General features: G+C 43.7%; 1 protein-coding gene and 1 long non-coding RNA gene across 2 annotated transcripts in view; one reads left to right on the top strand and one right to left on the bottom strand.

The window, feature by feature from the left end:
* DNTT (DNA nucleotidylexotransferase) overlaps nt 1-22,233 on the bottom strand; it is a 392,355-nt gene that overhangs the window by 350,754 nt on the left and 19,368 nt on the right. The gene's annotated exons all lie outside the window — the stretch shown is intronic.
* Nucleotides 1,831-22,173, top strand: LOC139167685 (uncharacterized). Its single transcript, XR_011559173.1, has 3 exons — nt 1,831-1,889; nt 10,365-10,448; nt 22,127-22,173. It is a non-coding gene; the product is annotated as an uncharacterized lncRNA (long non-coding RNA).

Here is a 22,233-nt window from a genome sequence, read left to right as displayed (position 1 = left end):
AAAAATATGCATATCTTTCCTGGTCAGATCTTGGTGGGTTGTCATCTGATCAACAACTCTGGGCCTGCCAGAAAAGCCAGGTCTTTATGGCTTTTTGGAAGGCCAGTAGGGTGGGGGCAGTCTAGATTTCAGGAATTAGCTGGTTCCAAAGACATGGAGCAACCACAGAAAAAGCCCTCCCCTGTGGACCCGCCAGCCAACACTGTTTAGTTGATGGGACCCAGAGAAGACTAACCCTGTGGGCCCTTATCGGTCGCTGGGAGCTATGTGGTAGAAGGCAGTCTCAAAGATAGTAAGCCATGTAGGGCTTTAAAGGTGATAATCAACATCTTGAATTGCATCCGGAGACCAGTCAGAAGCCAGTGCAGTCCACAGAGGATTGGTGCAGTGTGGGTGTTCCTGGGTGCACCCACAACAGCTCATGCAGCTGTACTCTGGATCAGCTGCAGTCTACAAATGCTCTTCAAGGATAGCCCCATGTAGAGCGCATTGCAATAATCCAAGCATGAGGTGATAAGGACATGACTGACTGTGAAAAGTGCCTTCTGATCCAGATATGGTCGCAATTGGTGCACTGTCGAACCCGTGCAAAAATCTCCCTAGCCACAGCTGTCAGATGGTGCTCTAATTCTAGCTGTGGAACTAGGAAGTTATAAGCAGGGATGGGTTCTTCCGAGTTTGGACTAGATTTCCCAGACCGGTAGTGACACACTGGTGGCATCACTATGGTGTCACGGATCCATTTCAGTCGGTGCCAGTCCATGGGTACCACCATCTTTTGGGGGGGGGATTTTTCCCCAAATTTTTTACTGTTTGGAAGTTGTTTTCTCTGCTGCTGAAAAAGGGCCCTCCCGCCCATTCCCAGGTTTATACTTACCTATATGCCCTCACCCAAATCACAGCTGATCAGCTCCTCAGCTGTGTTTTGGGCTGATTATAGCTACTGAGCATTTGTGGAAGCAGAATGCGAGCAATGGGAGCACTCACGCACAAAATGTCACAATGCGAACCAGTGGCGAAGGTAAGTTGAACCTACCCCTGATTATAAGACTTTGTTTCCTTCTTCTTCTCCTCCTCCTTCTCCTCCTCTTCCTCCTTTTCTTTCTCCTTCCCTTTGCTGCATGGCAGAGTTTACCCATCAATTATTCTCTAAATAATATACAAGGTGTAGCTTTCTGAAGAATAACCATGCAAGCAAACTCCATGGGGTTTTAAGCATTTGAAAGCAGCTATTTGTATTTGGATGTGGTGAATTGCTCTTAATACTGCGCATCCTTATGTAATTGTTTTGCGTTGGAATCTTTTTAATGAAATACATGTATGTTGGCTATAGGAATATAAAAACAGTGTGTTCATCATAGTGGCCACTAGTGTAAGGTTAATATTGATTTTAAAGGCTGCTGTATATTTCATATGTGAAATGGCCACGGGAGCAACTTGGTTACAATTCAGCAAGCAGTATAATTTCCAATTAAGTGCTGGTTTAATGGATACAGTAAGACATGGCTTTAATGACCAAAGTAGTCAAGCCATGTAAACAAGAATAAGGAATTTGCTTCCTGTAAGTGGGAAAAGAGTTAAAAATAGTTAAAAATAGTTTGTTTTCAGTATTTGGCCTGCCTCCCTCACTTTGAATACAGAAACTGCAAACTGGTAGATAAAGAGCAAACTTTGATGTAATTCCATTCGATTTTAGTTCTTAAAAATAAATTAGCAACCGGGGGGTGTTAAACAGGAAGAAGAGAAGCAGGATGTGGAATGGAATATCCTCGCTCTTCGATCTTTATGGAAAATTTTACATTCGTTGTGTCACAGTGACTCAGGGTTCCCAGATCTAACAAGCTGACCTTTGTCAAAATGTTTCGCATAATTGCTCCGGCTTTGGAATGGTAAGGTTTCCACTGAATCTTCTTTACTTTCAATGGGGTGCATGTGTTTCTTTTTTTTTTAAGAAAGGGGGTTTGTAACACTTAAGGATAAAAACCCCTCCTGTTGGGGATACCATCTTAGACCAGGTTATTCAAAACACCCTTCAGCTTTCGGGAGTTTCTTCTTTCTGCCCCTGAGTTGCTACGCTGCTTATTCTTGTTTCTAAACTGAGACCTACTATATATTGTCTAAAAATTGAAGCTACTCTATCACAGGTGTCATACTCACCATGTCATGTTGCCATCACGTGACATATCATGACTTTTTACCCGTGGCAGAGATGGGGTGGGCATGGCCTGCATGGGACGCACCTGGCCCATGGGCCACCAGTTTGACACTCCTGTACTATATGGATCCGAAATATCCAACTTTAGGCTCTGGGGCACACATTGGTTTGTTTTTACTCTGCAGGAAAAGCACTTCAAAATATAGATGGGTCAGGATTAAAGAAGAAAGTTGGGGGCTGATATAAAAACAACCCTTTCCTAACAATGATGTTGAATTAATTGCATTTTATATGAGTGGTGTCAAGTGCTTTAATCTTTTTCTCTTTCTATCTCATTAAAAAATTGGTACTTAGAGATATTCTGGGAGTCCATTTCAGGGATTCAAGGCACCATATATATACTGGCCCTCCGGTTTTGTAGAAATTGATATTATTAGCCCTGGAATAATATCCAGGACTAAACACATTGGAATAATAAGCACAAAGTTGCAGATCATAACTATAAACCATGTATCAGCCACATTTGGTATGGAGCAAGAATAAGTGGTTGCCAAATTATTCCATCCTCAAAAACTTTTTCTAAGTTTTTTTTTTAAAAAAAATACAAACAAACATCAAATGTTGTACAAAGCAAGCTTTGACAAAAGGGAAGTTGAGCACCTTCTCTGCCTGAAATTTTCCTTTTGTCAACTGTGTAGGACTGATGGCTTCAAAACAGATAAGGTCAGTTCTGCCTTCTCCTCTTCAAACATGTTTCCCGTGCATGTTTGCATATGCATGATACAACAAATAGCTTTTTAAAGTTGGGAGTGCTTGTTTTATTTATTTGTTTGCCCACCCCATACTCATGTGGCTTTTAATGCAGGGGGGTGGCAAGCAAATCTGATGAGGACAACAGTAGCAGTATAGGCAAACTCGCATTATTTGACAAAGTGAAAAGAGGTTGCATCTTTTTCTTCTTGCATTAACTAACTTTCTGCTTTAGGCACAAAGCCAGTTCTGGTTCCTTAAAATAGGGGTCCCCAATCACCAGTCCATGGACCGGTATTTTTAGTCAATCTTCGACAATATGTTTAATAGTTTGCATATCTGTTCTGGCTCTGTGAGCCCAATCTTGGGTACTGGTGGTGAGTGTAACTCTGGCCCTGGGCTCAGGTTGTTGCTGCTGAATGCCAGGTCGGTGGTAAATAAAGCTCTCCTCATCCGGGATTTGATCCTGGATGAGGAGGCCGACCTGGCATGCATTACTGAAACCTGGCTGGGCCCAGAGGGAGGTGTTCCTCTCTCGGAAATTTGCCCAGCCGGGTTTCAGATATGGCATCAACCGCGACCCCAGGGAAGGGGGGGAGGAGTGGCCATTGTAGCCAGGGAGAGCCTTTGCCTGCGTAGACTCATTGCTCCGGAAATTGCGGGTTGCGAGTCACTCTCGATGAGGTTGGACTTAGGGGTTCAGGTGGGCTTATTTCTCACGTACCTGCCTCCCAGCTGCGTGTCAAAAGCCCTGCCTGTGCTACTCGAGGAGGTAGCCGGGTTGGCGGTGGAGTTCCCCAGACTTATTGTCTTGGGGGACTTCAACCTGCCGTCACTCGGCGAAACCTCGGGGTTGGCACAGGAGTTCATGGCCACCATGACAGCCATGGACCTGACTCAAGTAGTACGGGGTCCGACTCATGAGGGGGGGCACGCACCTGACATGGTATTCCTTTCCGAGCAATTGAGCAATGGTCTGAGACTAAGGGGCTTAGAAGCAGTGCCTTTGTCATGGTCAGACCATTTTCTACTACGGCTTGACTTCCTGGCTCCAATCCTTCCCCGCAGGGAGGTGGAACCAATGAAGATGTTCCGCCCCAGACGCCTAATGGATCCAGAGGGTTTTCAGACGGCGCTTGGGGTTATTCCAGAGGCACTCATCCACAGTTCGGCGGAGTCTCTCGCGGAGGCCTGGAACACGGCTGCTACGGAGGCTCTTGACCGGATTGCGCCTTTGCGACCTCTCCACGGCGCTAGACCCCGTAGAGCTCCATGGTTCAATGAGGAGCTCCGGGAGTTGAAACGCCAAAAGAGACGTCTAGAGAAGCGATGGAGGAAGAGTAGGTCTGAATCTGATCGAACACTTGTAAGAGCTTTTATTAAGACTTACAAAGTGGCGCTCAAGACGGCAAGATGCGCGTACCATGCCGCCTTGATTGCATCAGCGGAATCCCGCCCGGCCGCTCTGTTTAGGGTGACCCGCTCCCTTCTTAACCAGGGGGGAGTTGGGGAGCCCTTGCAGAGTAGTGCCGAGGAGTTTAACACGTTTTTCGCTGATAAAGTCGCTCAGATCCGGGCCGACCTCGACTCCAATTGTAAAACAGAGTCGACTGACAACGAGTCAGTCGAGGTGACTGGGGCACATACTTGTCCACCTGTCTGGGAAGAGTTTGATCTGGTGACACCTGATGAAGTGGACAAGGCCATTGGAGCTGTGAGTTCCGCCACCTGTTTACTGGATCCGTGTCCCTCCTGGTTGGTCTCGGCCAGCAGGGAGGTGACACGGAGCTGGGCCCAGGAGATTACCAACGCTTCCTTGGGGAGGGGAGTTTTTCCATCACTCTATAAAGAAGCGCTTGTGCGCCCCCTCCTCAAGAAGCCTTCCCTGGACCCAGCCGTACTTAACAACTATCATCCAGTCTCCAACCTTCCCTTCATGGGGAAGGTTGTCGAGAAGATGGTGGCACTCCAGCTCCAGCGGTCCTTGGAAGAAGCCGATTATCTAGTTCCCCAGCATTCGGGCTTCAGGCCCGGTTACAGCACGGAAACCGCTTTGGTCGCGTTGATGGATGATCTCTGGCGGGCCCGGGACAGGGGTTTATCCTCTGTCCTGGTGCTCCTCGATCTCTCAGCGGCTTTCGATACCATCGACCATGGTATCCTTCTGCACCGGTTGGAGGGGTTGGGGGTGGGAGGCACTGTGCTTCAGTGGTTCTCCTCCTACCTCTCTGGCCAGTCGCAGTCGGTGTTAGTGGGGGGTCAGAGGTCGACTCCGAGGTCTCTCCCTTGTGGAGTACCTCAGGGGTCGGTCCTCTCCCCCTTGCTATTTAACATCTACATGAAACCGCTGGGTGAGATCATCCAAGGACATGGGGTGAGGTATCATCAATATGCCGATGATACCCAGCTTTACATCTCCACCCCATGCCCAGTCAATGAAGCGGTGGAAGTGATGTGCCGGTGCCTGGAGGCTGTTGGGGCCTGGATGGGTGTCAACAGACTCAAGCTCAACCCGGATAAGACGGAGTGGCTGTGGGTTTTGCCTCCCAAGGACAATCCCATCTGTCCATCCATTACCCTGGGGGGGGAATCATTGACCCCCTCAGAGAGGGTCCGCAACTTGGGCGTCCTCCTCGATCCACAGCTCACATTAGAGAACCACCTTTCAGCTGTGGCGAGGGGGGCGTTTGCCCAGGTTCGCCTGGTGCACCAGTTGCGGCCCTCTCTGGACCGGGACTCATTACTCACAGTCACTCATGCCCTCATCACCTCGAGGTTCGACTACTGTAATGCTCTCTACATGGGGCTACCTTTGAAAAGTGTTCGGAAACTTCAGATCGTGCAGAATGCAGCTGCGAGAGCAGTCATGGGCTTACCCAGGTATGCCCATGTTTCACAATCACTCAGTCTGCATTGGCTGCCGATCAGTTTCCGGTCACAATTCAAAGTGTTGGTTATGACCTTTAAAGCCCTTCATGGCACTGGACCAGAATATCTCCGAGACCGCCTTCTGCTGCACGAATCCCAGCGACCGATTAGGTCCCACAGAGTGGGCCTCCTCCGGGTCCCGTCAACTAAACAATGCCGGTTGGCGGGCCCCAGGGGGAGAGCCTTCTCTGTGGCGGCACCAGCCCTCTGGAACCAACTCCCCCCGGAGATCAGGACTGCCCCTACTCTTCCTGCCTTCCGTAAACTCCTCAAAACCCACCTTTGCCGTCAGGCATGGGGAAACTAAACATCTCCCCCTGGGCACGTTGAAGTTATATATGGTATGCTTGTATGTGTGTATGTTAGTATAGGGGATTTTCTTAAATTTATAATATTTTAATTAATTGGATTGTATTGGATTGTTTTTCACTTGTTGTGAGCCGCCCCGAGTCTTCGGAGAGGGGCGGCATACAAATCCAAATAATAAATAAATAAATAAATAAATAAATAAATAAATAAATATCAGCACCACAATTGCAACAAGGGGAATGTTTCCCATTGATGCAGGGCAGAGGCACTTCTTCCAGAATCACATGTAATTCTGTTCAATTTTGCTCCAGACAAAGCGAGGGCAGGTTAACACATGGAGGGCTCACTAATGGTCAGGCCACAGGAAGGTATCTCAGACCATTCCTCTCTCCAGGCATTCTTAAACTGGGTGGATGTTAAATGAATAGCTGTTTACCATACCAGACTCTGGGATTTCAATCTTGCGATGGGCTGCCCTTGTCCTGGTGAATAGGAAAGGCCTTGTTCTTAAGCATTCTTGACTATAGTCGAATGAGAGCTTATTCCCTTCTAATATAGGGTGATATGATATTGCTAAGTACTACTAACCAGTAAACAGGAGTAGAATGTAATACGCCAGAGATGTTAACGCATTGTCTCTGGCATACAAAACTGATATAATCACAGAAGAATGTATGAACCAGTCAGTATATTTTCCAATTCCAAGAATACAACTAAACAGATCCTATTATTGTGGGCTTATATCTCTCAGGGTGAGTAGTGCAGTGGCCTAATGGTATAGCTCTCGCTTCACAATCAAGGGGCTGTGAGTTCGATCCTAGAACGAGACAGATATTTCTCTCTGTGCTCAATGAGAATATATCTGCTGAACAAAACTCCACATTGGCAACAGGAAGGGCATCTGGCCAGTAAACACTCAGCTCCATTCAGTTGACCTGAGTCCACTCCACAAGGGATTATGGGGTCATTAAAAGAAGATGATATCTCTCAAGATATGAAGCCTGGAAAAAAGTTTCCTTTTCACATAGAAATCTCTGAGTGTAAACATCTAGAAAGTTGGGAATTATAACATGAGATGCTTTAAGTGTCTCTTAATTCCTTGATATAAATAAGATAAGATGCTCTATATAAAGAGTATATAATCTTGTTCAACTTTATGGTGATTCACCAAGAGTAATGTTAGATTTGTGTGGGAATGAAGAGTCAAGATATAGGAACCCTTCAGCACCTTTATTGTCTATTAGCTAGAACTAAAACGGAGTGCTGGCAGGCTACAGGGAAGCCGCTTTTAAGGGCTTCCCTGAAGCCTGCTAGCCATTGACAACAGTTTATTTCTGCCGCTGCTAAATTAGCCAAACCATGGCAGCTATGCAAATTTATACTCCTTATGTCAGTATGTAACAAGTAAGGTTTTTTTGTAGCTTGCCTGAACAAATCAGCACAGAATTGATCCAAGCAAAAGAAGCAACAGTAATGGACTCATTTCAATACACTCATGTAAAGTGTTAAATCAACAAAAAATAACTTAGTTGGCTTGGTTTGAATGCACATGCACAGTGCACATGTTTGCCTTCCATAATCAACCAGCAAAGAAAACAGCTCTTAACAATTAGCCTAAGTCCAGTTTTTTCCAGTGTGTGAGTTGGACACAAAAGGAATCTGATGCAGGTCATTCTTCTGCATCCTTTTATGTAATTCTACTAATAATAATCAGCAGCAGCAGCAGCGTAGTAAGAGGATTTGTTAACATTTAGATATAATGGAATTGTTTGCATCTGGTAATTTGTTTCAAAGCCCAAGAAACAAAAGCAACATCATTTTGACCCTGATCCTTCATTGAATTCATATATATTCTGCGTCAAGTTGGTGTATATAGTACAGGTCTTTGACACACGACCACAAAATTTCTGTTGCTAAGTGAAACATTGGTTTATGTGCATTTTGCCCCCATTTTATAACATTTCTTGGCCACAATGGTTTAAGTGAATCACTGCGGTTGATAAATTGGTAATCTGGTTGTTAAATAAACCTGGATTCCCCATTGACTTTGCTTAGCAGAAGGTTGCAATAGGGGAATCACAGGACCTTGGGACACAACAACGGTCATAAGTGTAAACACATGATCACCGGGATGCTTTGAAGGTCATAAAGGTCATTTTTGAAGGTCAAAAAATTGCCATAAATCACTTTTTTCAGTGCTGTTGTAACTTTGAACAGTCATTAAATAAATTGTTGTACGTTGAGGACTACCTGTATCCACTTTCCCACAGTGAGATGGATTAAGCTGAGGGAGAGAGAGTGACCGGTTCAAATTCACTTCTGAGTTTCTGTGGTTCAGAAATTCAGGTTCATCAGCCTACCTACCCAGTCCTAATCCAACACCGCTTAATCGCAATGTATACTGGTCCCCTATGGGAAGCAACTGCCCTTTATATACCAGGCCTATTTTTGCATTTGCTAATCTGCTTGAAAAACCAAATATACTAAAAGCCCACAGCGTTACATTTGAACCCATGATCTGTAGACCCCACACTGCTTAAATAGCTAGTTTAAAACGTATCATTTTCACAGGACTAATTCTACAGAGTGGGCTGGCAGAGGAGGCCACCTGATTAGGCAACCGTTGGCTTGACCCTGCAGTTCAGACTCTCGGTCCCTCTATGATCTCTTACTTGTATTTTATTTTAAAAAGCAGCAACCTGGAATAATTCTCAGCACGGAAGCTGCACTTTAATTGACTCTGTAGTTCTGCATCCTTCCTCATCCCTTCAATTAGCATCAGCATATGGTAACAAAGACTCAATGCATGCCTCCTGTTTCTTTTTTGTTTTTGTTTGGGGTTTTTGGCTAAAACAAGCCCCCAATTTGCAGGATGCTGGAAGACTCGAAAGTATATGTAACAAAAGACCATTTTTGGTATCACATTCTGGAACTTGGGGAGAGCTCTGAATATTCAAAACCAGCTATTCGAAGCTCAGAACAATTGATGGCCAGAATATTTTGCTCAAGCTTATTAAGGAACGATATAATAATTAAAGTAGCTGAAATATGTCAAAGCTAGCAAAACAATAAATCAATTAAATTAAAAACTGTATGAAGAGATAAATAATAAGGAAGTATATTTGAAAGAAATACAGTTGGACCCTGAGCTACATATATTATTTTCTATTAGATTTGAAAGATTTTCATAATTGACTGTAGGAGTTAAACAAGCATTTTATTTTACTTTTTTATTTCATTGTATTTTTAAAAAAAACTCTAACTCTGTTCACTTTTTCCTTTGGTACCAATCAGCATCGGTATGTATGTTGATCTTCATACATTGCACAATGTGACTCCTGGCCTCAAATAGCTGCCCAGTCTTAAATTACTGAGAAAGCCACTTAATAAACAGTTGGTTAGAAATATTCCTCAAACTGTTTTAAATTTCAGATTAAAGCAGTAAAATGTTGGGCCTTGATTTAAAATTGGTTGAAAGAAATTCTAAATTATGAACTAGAACTAAAACCGGAAATATACTAGGTATAATCAGTGGGCATCATAAAAAGGCAAATTTATATCTTATAATCCACGTACTTTCAGCAACAAGATTGAGTTTTGCACAAAATAGAAAAAAAGAAAATATATCAACAGAGCAGATGATAATCAGAAAGATACTAGAATGTGCAAAAATGAATAAAATGATGATGGAATTGTAGAATAAACAGGGAAATGAATATTATACTGTATGGGGAAAATTATACGAATAGATAGAGAAAAAAACAGAAATAAAAAACCAGACAAAATAAAAGAGGACAATGTAGAAAAGGAAATGTAAAAGCAACTTTATTTCAAAATGCACAAGTTTCCATAAATTGTTTGTATTGTATGACCCTTTTTGTATGTGTTTGTTTATACTTTATGTTTCAAAAAATTCAAAAAAAATTCAAATTAATAGTGGGAACTTTGTCCATTCGGCAGGTTGCACTAAGAAAATGAAAATTCATCTCAGTTTTTAAATGTAATGATCTTCAGTTCATCTCATTCAAAATTCTAACATGACATGCTAATTGTCTCTGAGTCACTTTAAAGAGCAGTATGACTTTAAGCAATGACCACGGGGAGGGGTGGAGGGGGAATTGCAGAGGGACTTCCTCTAATGACTTCCAGAATTCAGTCATTTATGTTTAGTGAACTGAACAAGTTCTAGCATTACCAGAAGCATCTCAATTCTTCCTGGCAGGGTCCCACAATGACTACAAAGCTGCCTTTGCGTGAAGATTTTGAGACCTGGACTTCTCTACAGGTGGCTGATCTTCTAAGACAGGTAAGGAGGTACTCTAAGACTCTACTCCAGGGGTCCCCAAACTTGGCAACTTAAGACTTGTGGACTTCAACTCCCAGAATTCTCCAGCCAACATATGATGGCTGGAGAATTCTGGGAGTTGAAGTCCACAAGTCTTAAAGTTGCCAAGTTTGAAGACCTCTGCTCTACTCAATTGATCATCCAGAATAGCTCAAGTTTCTTATTTGCTGATTTCATTCCAAGAAGCAATAAGTGGCAAACTTTTAGATGCAACTAAGAGCATAAAATGCCAGCAGCATTCTTTTTGTATTAATCGGTTAATGAATGTGTAATCTCTTTATTAGATTTGGAAAATTGGGCATCTTCCAAAAATTTACTACCAGGCATAAGTGTACGTATTGTATCCAGATTTGTGTTTAGTAGAAACCCACTGAAACTAGAGGAACATGGGTTCAGTTAGTTAGGATTGATGCAGCTAAATGTTTCTTTCTGTTCATTCAAGAAAGTCTGTCTGCACGTTTTCAAAGTTAAGAGAGATAGGATGACAATCCTGATTCTGGGGAAAGACACAACTGAGAGGGAGAAAGGGGGGGCAGAAATGAGGATGGGAGTTTAAGTTTAAGTTTAAGTTTAATCAGATTTGTATGCCGCCCCTCTCCGCAGACTCGGGGCGGCTCACAGCAACAGCAATACAAGACAAATCCAATATTAAATTAATTTTAAGAACACCACAAGTTAAAAACCAATCATACACACTAGCATACCATACACAAATTTTATAAGCCTAGGGGGAAGGAACATGTCAATTCCCCCATGCCTGACGACAGAGGTGGGTTTTAAGGAGCTTACGAAAGGCTAGGAGGGTGGGGGCAACTCTGATATCTGGGGGGAGTTGATTCCAAAGGGTCGGGGCCGCCACAGAGAAGGCTCTTCCCCTGGGTCTCGCCAAACGACATTGTTTAGTTGACGGGACCCGGAGAAGGCCAACTCTGTGGGACCTAATTGGTCGCTGGGATTCGTGCGGCAGAAGGCGGTCCCGGAGATATTCTGGTCCGGTGCCATGAAGGGCTTTATAGGTCATAACCAACACTTTGAATTGTGACCGGAAACTGATCGGCAACCAATGCAGACTGCGGAGTGTTGGTGTGACATGGGCAAATTTAGGAAAGCCCATGATAGCTCTCGCAGCTGCATTCTGCACGATCTGAAGTTTCCGAACACTTTTCAAAGGTAGCCCCATGTAGAGAGCGTTACAGTAGTCGAGCCTCGAGGTGATGAGGGCATGAGTGACTGTGAGCAGTGACTCCCGGTCCAAATAGGGCCGCAACTGGTGCACCAGACGAACCTGGGCAAACGCCCCCCTCGCCACAGCTGAAAGATGTTTCTCTAATGTGAGCTGTGGATCGAGGAGGACGCCCAAGTTGCGGACCCTCTCTGAGGGGGTTAGTGACTCCCCCCCCAGGGTGATGGATGGACAGATGGAATTGTCCTTGGGAGGCAAAACCCACAGCCACTCCGTCTTATCCGGGTTGAGTTTGAGTCTGTTGACACCCATCCAGACCCCAACAGCCTCCAAGCACCGGCACATCACTTCCACTGCTTCGCCGACTGGACAAGGGGTGGAGATGTAAAGCTGGGTATCATCTGCATACTGATGATACCTCACCCCATGCCCTTGGATGATCTCACCCAGCGGTTTCATGTAGATATTAAATAGTAGGGGGGAGAGGACCGACCCCTGAGGCACCCCACAAGGGAGTAACCTAGAGGTCGACCTCTGACCCCCCACTAACACCGACTGCGACCGGCCAGAGAGGTAGGAAGAGAACCACTGAAGGACAGTGCCTCCCACTCCCAACCCCTCCAGCCGGTGCAGAAGGATACCATGGTCGATGGTATCGAAAGCCGCTGAGAGGTCAAGAAGCACCAGGACAGAGGATAAACCCCTGTCCCGGGCCCGCCAGAGATCATCCATCAGCGCGACCAAAGCAGTTTCCGTGCTGTAGCCGGGCCTGAATCCTGACTGCTGAGGACCTAGATAATCGGCTTCTTCCAAGGACCGCTGGAGCTGGAGCGCCACCACCTTCTCAACAACCTTCCCCATAAAGGGAAGGTTGGAGACTGGTCGATAGTTGTTGAGAATGGCTGGGTCCAGGGAAAGCTTCTTGAGGAGGGGGCGCACAAGTGCCTCCTTGTAGGGATCCGGGAAGGACCCCCTCCCCAAAGAAGCGTTGACAATCTCCTGGACCCAGCTCCGTGTCACCTCCCTGCTGGCCGAAACCAGCCAGGAGGGACACGGATCCAGTAAACAGGTGGCGGAACTCACAGCTCCAATGGCCTTGTCCACTTCATCAGGTGTCACCAGATCAAACTCTTCCCAGACAGGTGGACAAGTACGTGCCCCAGTCACCTCAACTGACTCGTTGTCAGTCGACTCTGTATTCCAATTGGAGTCGAGGTCCGCTCGGATCCGAGCGATTTTATCAGCGAAAAACGTGTTAAAATCCTCAGCGCTACTCTGCAAGGGCTCCCCAACTCCCCCCTGATTAAGAAGGGAGCGGGTCACCCTAAACAGAGCGGCCGGGCGGGATTCCGCTGATGCAATCAAGGCGGAATGATACGCGCATCTTGCCGCCTTGAGCGCCACTTTGTAAGTCTTAACATGTGCTCTTACAAGTGTTCGATCGCATTCGGACTTACTCTTCCTCCATCGCTTCTCTAGACGTCTCTTCTGGCGTTTCAACTCCCGGAGCTCCTCGTTGAACCATGGAGCTCTACGGGGTCTAGTGCCGCGGAGAGGTCGCAACGGCGCAATTCGGTCAAGAGCCTCCGCTGCAGCCTTGTTCCAGGCCTCAGCCAGAGACTCTGCCGAACTGTGTACAAGTGTATCTGGAATAACCCCAAGCGCCTTCTGAAAGCCCTCTGGATCCATCAGGCGTCTGGGGCGGAACAGCTTAATCAGTTCCGCCTCCCTGCGGGGAAGGATTGGAGCCAGGAAGTCAAGCCGCAGTAGAAAATGGTCTGACCATGACACAGGCAACACTTCTAAGCCTCTTAGTCTCAGACCATTACTCAGTTGCTCAGAGAGGAATACCATGTCGGGTGCATGCCCCCCCTCATGAGTCGGACCCTGTACTACTTGGGTCAGGTCCATGGCTGTCATGGTGGCCATGAACTCCTGTGCCAGTCCAGAGGTTTCACCGAGCGACGGCAGGTTAAAGTCCCCCAAGACAATAAGTCTGGGGAACCCCACCGCCAACCCGGCTACCTCCTCTAGTAGCACAGGCAGGGCTTGTGACACGCAGCTGGGAGGCAGGTACGTGAGAAACAAGCCCACCTGGACCCCTAAGTCCAACTTCACCAGGAGGGACTCGCAGCCCGCAATCTCTGGAGCAACGAGTCTACGCAAGCCAAGGCTCTCCCTGGCTATAATAGCCACTCCTCCCCCCCTTCCCTGGGGTCGAGGCTGATGCCATATCTGAAACCCGGCTGGGCAAATTTCAGAGAGAGGGACTCCTCCCTCTGGGCCCAGCCAGGTTTCAGTAACACATGCCAGGTCGGCCTCCTCATCCAGGATCAGATCCCGGATGAGGAGAGCTTTATTTACCACCGACCTGGCATTGAGTAGCAGCAGCTTGAGCCCAGGGCCAGAATTACACTCATCACCAGCACCCAGGATTGGGTTCACAGAGCCGGAACAAGGGATCGTTATTACGCAACGATCTCTTGTTCCCCTGGAACGGCTAGCTCTGTGTCCCCCGCCATATCTGCCTCTCCCCAGCAGGACTGGAATATTCCGACCCTCCACCACCTCAGACATCGGTGCCCCCTCCCCTCCTGCCTCTTCTGTGTCAGGTAGGCTAATCAAATCATTCATACCATTTATTTCATCCATACCAAAGTTCCACCCAGCCCACCCATAACAATCATTCATTTACCCACCCCAATAATTCATTAGTTTAAAACCCCTTATAAAAAAGTAGCTAAAATATTAATTATTAAAAATTCAATATAGATTCAATTAAAAAACAATATAAAAATCAATTACACTAAAATAGGATACTAATTAACACTACGTTATTCTCAAGATCTTAATAGAATAACATATAATTATTAAAAATCGTTAAAGTTATAAAGTGCTAAAGTTGTAGAGTGCAAAAAATATAGGAAATAATTAAGATGATATTCCATCAGGTCAACAACACAGCACCAGTTCTAAAGAGTGAGTTCTGGAGAGAAAAGTTCAATGACCAAGGAGAAGTCCAAGTATATTGTTTTCTAGGATCTTGGGATCTTTGGTGCCAGCCACTGCCACTGGCTGGCACTCTCAGTTCTTTCTGTGGGTCCACAATCACTTTTCCTCCTCTGCTCCCAGTCTCCAGTCCCTCTACAGTCTTACATGGTTTTAGTACAGACTCCATGTGGGCTCAGTAAGATGAGTTTCAATCTCTGGCTCCGACTCGGTCTCCTCCTTCCTTGTAAGTCCACCTATTCCGATGGCCCCTCCGATGCCGGGCGCCCCCACCATCTGGCGCCACGGCTTCTCAGGACCATCCAGTTCAATGGGGAGGATCCGGCTGGCTTGCTCAGTTCCGATAATATTACAACCACTTAAGGTAGCAGCAGCAGCAAGCAGATGACTCAGCAAAAGGAAAAGAAACAGCGAACAACAGCCGATGGTAAGCAGGAAGTAGACAGGCAAAGCGGCAGCCAGCTCCAGTTCTCATCAGGGGGCCGCCATTATCCGAGCCCCAGCTGATTGCCTAGTGATATCTCCCTTGCGAAAAGAAAACAGCCTGCAAAACGCTGCGGAGCAAGGGGGGAGGCATCAGAATCTCCCCAGATTAAATAAGGGAGTGTCTTCCTCTGGGGCTCTGTCTTCTCACTGCTCTCTGTCCCTCCGAAACAAATAAACAGCAAACGGAGGCAACAGGCTGTGTGTCTCGATGCCGCAGATGACAGGCGGCTCAGCCACGTCACAACGCCGCAGTCGCCATTTTCGGAGCCCAGCTGATCAAACTGCCGGGCCTGGGGTAAAAGAGGAGCGGAAAACAGCGCGTGGGGAGCAGGGGGCGAGCGTCCTCCTCGGCAGCAAATGCTCACCTCTCCAAAACTGCAAGTCCTGTATAGCATTAACCAGGGGTTCCTATATTATTTGATGTTATCTACCGTAGCCAGCGGAGCAGCAGTCCCACCCCTCCTCTCTGCTCCCCAACCGGAACCGGAAGAGGTCAGAGCTGAAGGAGTTCAGAGAAGTTAAAACATCTGGGGACTCTTGTGAATTGCTGAAAGTTATTCCAAGGGTGCTCTTTCAAAAGGCAACTGCACTTACTTTTTCCTTGAAGAAGTTTCACTTCTCAGCCAAGAAGCTTCTTCAGTTAATAAAGTTCATCAGAACTGAAGAAGCCTTCAGGAAAAACAAAGGAAAAACAAAGCCCAGTTCCCTTTTGAAAAAGCCCCTTTGGGACAAACATGGAATCTCTACAGACATCCTAAAAACTTGTCATAATCCCATAATCACACAATCCTAGAAACCTTCTTGTCATTAAGCATTCCTCACCTATATTGGGGCTACAGTTTCCAAAATTCCCAGGTATTTTGAACAGTCAACATCCATAGTCATTGAGAACTGAGGTATGTTGGAGAATACTGACAACCTTAACTCAAAGCATCTGAAATACCAGGATGGACCAAGAAATAAATCAGATGTACTTATCAATATGGGGTCTCTCTGGACACTAACTACTTTCGGTTTTCCAACTAATCTGCACAACTAAGTATCAGAGTGTATTGGAAATGGACAGTTTATAAATTCAATTAAATCCCTAAAGTTAACCATTGGATTAATCAATCTTTGGTCAGGATTTGAGAAATGCTATTATTAAAAGAGTGGTAATCATGCTTCAAAATGCATTGTTTCCTCAAAATTATATTACATTTTATCATATGATAAAATATAAAGTGATATTAGATATATTAAAATCAATAGCAAAGTAAAACAAATCAATGCAAAGAGACAAGAAGACATATATTTAACCACTAGTGGAAGTTGTCTGAAGGTTAATAGGCAGCAACTAGAATCTGTTTGGGGAGGTCTCTAAACTAATAAACATCCATCATCAATAAAATTAAATATATACAAGCAATTAAAAGTCCACAGGGTGCGTGTTATTTTACTGCCGGTAAAAGAACCATTTGCAACTATATTGAACTGTATCCAGTCACACAACAGAAAAGTCATTAAAATCAATGGGACTAATTAAGCCATGACTAAATAAAATTAAGCTTTATTTATTCAAAGCTATTGAATATGACTCAGCCTATAGACAGCGTATGATCTAGTTATCTGTTACAAATATGAATTAAAGGCATCTTTGTGCACACATCATCATTTTATTTGGTAGTCTTCTAAAATACTTTTCAGTAGATACTAACCTTGTTAGTCAAAGACTAGCATAATTAATATTTTAGGGTGACATCCAATAGTACATGTCTATGGAATATTGTTGTATTTTCACATGCACTGTACAACAGATATTTCTCTGTATTGCTGTTTTAATATGCTCTTCATGTGGAAAACAACAAATCTGTCTTTGAAAAACTTATTTAGAACAACAGCTTCACGGCAATACCAGTACTACCAATTCTTAGTAGATGTAAATGAGCTTTGGCCAGAGGGTGAAATCTTATTTATTTATTTTATATATTTATTTGTCAAACATGTATAGGATAGTAGTAGTTTCTGTAAAGATAAGTAAAAAAAAAGTAACAATAAAAGAGGACAATAGGACAGGGATGGTAGGCACAGTGGTGCACTTATGCACGCCCCTTCCAGAGTGAAGAGGTATGCATAAGAACGGCCCTTCACTCTGGAAGAGGCATTCTTAGAAACGGGGAGAGGTTGACAGGAGACAGTCTAAGGCAGTGTTTCCCAACCTTGGCCACTTGAAGATATTTGGACTTCAACTCCCAGAATTCCCAAGTTTGGGGTTTGGGGAAGAAACCACAGAGTCAGGTAGTGCATTCCAGGCATTGATCACTCTATTGCTGAAGTCTCTTTTCTGCGGTCGAATTTGGAGCAGATTACATTTAGTTTGAATCTATTACGTGCTCATGTATTGCTGCGGTTCAAGATGAAGTAGTCATTAACAGGACATTTTGGTATATGAACGACATTTAGATCATGTTGGAGGAGACGTATTTGTAAATTGTCTAATCCCAGTATTTCAAGTCTGGTGGAATAAGGTATTTTGTTGCAAGCGGAGGAGTGAAGAATTCTTCTTGTGAAATATTTCTGGACTCTCTCAATTGTATTAATGTCTGACATGCAGTGCAGGTTCCAGACAGGTGAGATTTATTCCAGAATTGGTCCAATGAATGTTTTGTAAGCTCTGGTTAGCAGTATAATATAGAGAAGAAGTTACGTAAGATTAGCTTAACAACTCTTAGTGCCTTTTTGGCAATATTGTTACAATGAGCTCTACATTTAGGTCATTGGATATGAGTATTCTAAGGTCTTTGACAGAGTAAGGGTCATCTATAAGTTCATTTTCACCAAGTTTGTATTTTGTATTCTGATTCTTTTTGCCAATGTGTAAGACAGAACATTTGTTAGTTGAGATTTGAAGTTGCCAGTTGTTTGACCATTCTGCTACATGATCAAGATCTTTTTGAAGGGTGATGTTCAATAGTTTAACATCATCAGCAAAGACAATATTTTCTTATAATATGATCAAACAAAAGTCTAAGAATATATAAAACACCAGGAATTCAAAGTATTTTGAGTTCAAAATAGTTTAAGCTCAAAACAGTAGCTTCAGCTTCAAAATAATTGTCTCAGAAGTTTTAAAAACTTGAAATTGAAAAATTGTGCACTCTCTTATATAACATCCATCTAATTCTGTCCCAGCATTAGAAACCAGAAATTAAAGGGGAAACTCTTAAGCAGGATACAGATGAAATCCAGTTCATTGCCTAGCAACTAGCATTGCAATGTAGACTTCATTTGATGCAGAAAATAATAATAGCTTTCACTGAAAGTAAAAATTGATAGTTATATCCTACATAAATTCCTTGTGACCACTCTTAAAACTTGTGGCATTGAATTCCGTAGATTATAATCTAAATCAGAGGTGTGGGACCTCTTATGACTTGTGGACTTCAACTCCCAGCATTCCTGAGCCAGCCATGTTGGTTCATGAATTCTGGGAGTTGAAGTCCAGATGTGTTGAAGTCCACAGGAGTTGAAGTCCCTTGAGGGGGGTGACTATGAACAACGATTGACTGATAGACTGATTGTGCAGAATCTTCCATAAGTTATCTTCAATGAAAAGTCCAGGATTATAATATTGCAATGTGATATTTTCCCTTACCAAGTTTATATAACACAATTACATCTCCTTGTGTCATGTTTTTCTGTTTAGAAAAAAAAATGGCTCCTATCCTGTATTCTCATAAGTTTTGCAATTTCCTTTTTGAAATGTGGCAATCAGGCAGCCCCATTTTTTAAGGGCAGTCACACCCTAGATTTCCCTAAATACTTCACAATATTGATAGATCAAGATTAAGAAGATGGGAGGGAGAAGATAAGAACTATCCAATATGAAATGGATTTGCTGCTGGGTTTCTAGAATAGAATAGAATGGAATGGAATGGAATGGAATAGAATGGAATGGAATGGAATGGAACGGAACGGAACGGAACGGAATGGAACAGAACAGAATTTTTATTGGCCATATGTGATCGGACACACAAGGTATTTGTCTTGGCGCATAAATGTGCATGCTTTTTCAGCATCTGAGGGAAAAAAGGTTTGCCATCACTGCTCTATAGCATTCTGTAGTAGCTTGATCTGAACTAGTTACATCAGAAGTGTAAAGTATTAATAAATTCACCACAATCATGTAAGTTCTTTTCTTTCAATAATGTCGCAATCTTCCAAACATGCTTGAGCTAAAAAGGCCACATCCTGACTCATGCAATAAATACAATTAATATCAATTGGCTAAGTGGTGTAATATGAAATAGAGAATGAATTAAATAGGTGAAAGAGAGAAAGAAAATACAAAGCTGTTAGCTCAGGACCATTGCTACTCCTCATTCAGCATCATTTACTATCTTGACAAAAGTAATCCGAAATACAGCTGCCCATTTATGGATGTGTGAGTAATCTTCAGAGTGTGTCTATGTGCAGAAGTTGCTTATTTTCTCCCTCTGTATAACCCATTGCATTTCTTCATTTAAAAAATAACCTTTACAGTCCTGATATATTTAAGTTTGCCTTTTGTCCAATTTTCTGAATGTGTGCACTACTAAATTTTCCATGAGTACTAACTTCCTCTTTAAGAACTAGACATGCAAAGGGTGGGGCTGTTTGTCCACGCACCAGAGAGTTATGGTATGTAGAAAACCCCCCAGTAATATGTTATAAACCTTTGAAATAAATCTTCAACTGCCCTGCCACCACACAAAAAAACTTGGGCTAAATTTATATTCTCTGTGCAGGTATACCTCCTCTAAGGTCTTTAGCAATCCATAGCATCTTTGGGTGCAGCAGGATGACCATAGGACAGGGGCTTCTCAATTTTTTTCCTTTCATTAACCAAACTGCCCATCAGAAAGTCTTTTTTACATAGTTTAAGTCAAGATAAATGCCCCTGTTGTGGTTGGGCAATGCATTTTTGAGGTGTTACCTAAAGAAAACTTTTATTCAATTTTGGGTAATTTACCTGTTCTGCCGGGCTTCTCAGCATGAGCCCTAAATTAAGTTCAAAGGTAGGAATTCAGACACACACAGTTGTAAGTCAATAACACAGTTTTTTATTGAAAGTAAAAGAGGAGCCACACACACTTTTAGTCAGGCAAAATGCTCACCTTTAAAGCAACCGCCTTAAGTGTTGTGAAGAACAATAAACAAACACAAAGCAGATAACAAGCAGCTGTGAAGACGTCACAGTCACTCTCCTTCAAGAATTCGCAAAGTCACAAACTTGACTATGATTTAGTTCAAAAGTCCTGGAAACAGTTCAAAGAGAGTCCTTGTAGAATCCTGATACAAAACACACGTCCTCCTTTACAGAACGGATAGACTTCCATACCCAGAGGCCAAAATGCTGACTATTTAACAGCACCCCAATTAGTCTAAGTACACCCAGCCACAGGTAATCTACCTTATTTCCTGTAGTATTTACGCAGTTGCTCTTTTTCCTAGACATTGCCCTGCGCCTGCGTACATTAATGAATCCAGTGATGATAGTGATGATGAATCACTCAGGGGGAGACTACCTAATAGGCTGTCTGCCATTACCCGCTCTGAGGATCCCATTTCACTTCCACTATCTGCTTCAGACACTTCGCTGTCAGAAGCAGTCGGCAATAAAACTGGCCTCTGACCCCGGGAGGATTCACCTACATCCACCCCCCACAGTCCTTGGGGCAGGAGCTGGCCCAGAGCCAACCAAAACATTACCCAAGTTTGAAAAACACTGTCATGGAAGAACTTGAAGTTCAACTTCTGTACCCATGTGAATAGAAGATAGTTGTAGGTTGGATGACCTGCCCAGAAATGTGAATGAGACAAGGACTTAGACTCATCCTTAAGGCATTGGTCTCCAAATATTTTGGCCAATAACCACATCATGGATGTGGTGAATACCTCTTGAGCATGTTGAAAAAAAGGCTACCATAACAAGCCCATTAACCAGAAGGTAAACTATTAAGGTTGCTACCTCTTTTACCCTCTGTCCCTTTCATTCCAAAATACTATCAGTCCTTTCACCTTACTCTTTTTTTAGGCAAGAATGGAGCATTTCCAAAAAAAACCCCACTTGAGCCTTTATATGTACTAAGAATAACAAGAGCTATATCTTTCAGTAGAAAAGATGATAACCTGCCACTTTGCATTATGCTACCCATCCTTGCTCCCTAGCCTTTAAAAAAAAAGAATTATTTTGTTTAAATTAGGTGACTCACAGAGACTGGCAGGCCCCAAAGAAAGTGTTTGTGGACATTCTGGTTGCAATCTCAAAGCTCAAATGTGGTATATGTGAATCCAGTCCAACTGGATTTAGTCCACAAGCCATAGTTAAGCAAATAATTGTTATATGTGCTACCTCAACAAGTCCAAAAGGTTGAGTTTAGAAAGTAGGTAGGTGGGTAGGTAAGTAGGTTGGTTGGTTGGTTGGTTGGTTGGTTGGTTGGTTGGTTGGTTGGTTGGTTGGTTGGTTGGTTGGTTGGCTTGCTTGCTTGCTTGCTTGCTTGCTTGCTTGCTTGCTTGCTTGCTTGCTTGCTTGCTTGCTTGCTTGCTTGCTTGCTTGCTTTCATTCATTCATTCATTCTGTGCCATCAAGTTATTTTTACTCCTAGCAACCACGCAGATAGATAGCAGATACAGTAGAACCTCTGGTCACAAACACTTTTGACCATGACCAAATCAGGTTCTGACCAAAAGAGTAACTTTATGTTCATGGCCAGAGGTTCTACTGTACACAGAGTTATTATACAGATGCAAATGCCCCATCTTAGCATTGCATCAACATCAGCAGGATAACCTCATGACACATTTTTCATCATTGGACCTGTTGGTTCCTCCAACCACCACTTTGTATATCTATGGAAGGCAATATTCTTGTCCCAAGTGCTTCATTTAAAAATGTAAATTACAGAATGTAATATCACCTTATCTTCTTCCTTTTTTCCAGTCTGGGATGCATGACTGCGCCAGAATAGTGGAAAAATTAAATATAGATGGAGTTCATTTTTTGGTAAGTTATTTTAAATGTTTCCATTTAAATGAAGGTAGATCGTG

The sequence above is a fragment of the Erythrolamprus reginae genome, chromosome 5, assembly GCF_031021105.1.
Source record: "Erythrolamprus reginae isolate rEryReg1 chromosome 5, rEryReg1.hap1, whole genome shotgun sequence".
Taxonomy (NCBI): domain Eukaryota; kingdom Metazoa; phylum Chordata; class Lepidosauria; order Squamata; family Dipsadidae; genus Erythrolamprus; species Erythrolamprus reginae.
This window is presented reverse-complemented; position numbering and strand designations above follow the sequence as displayed.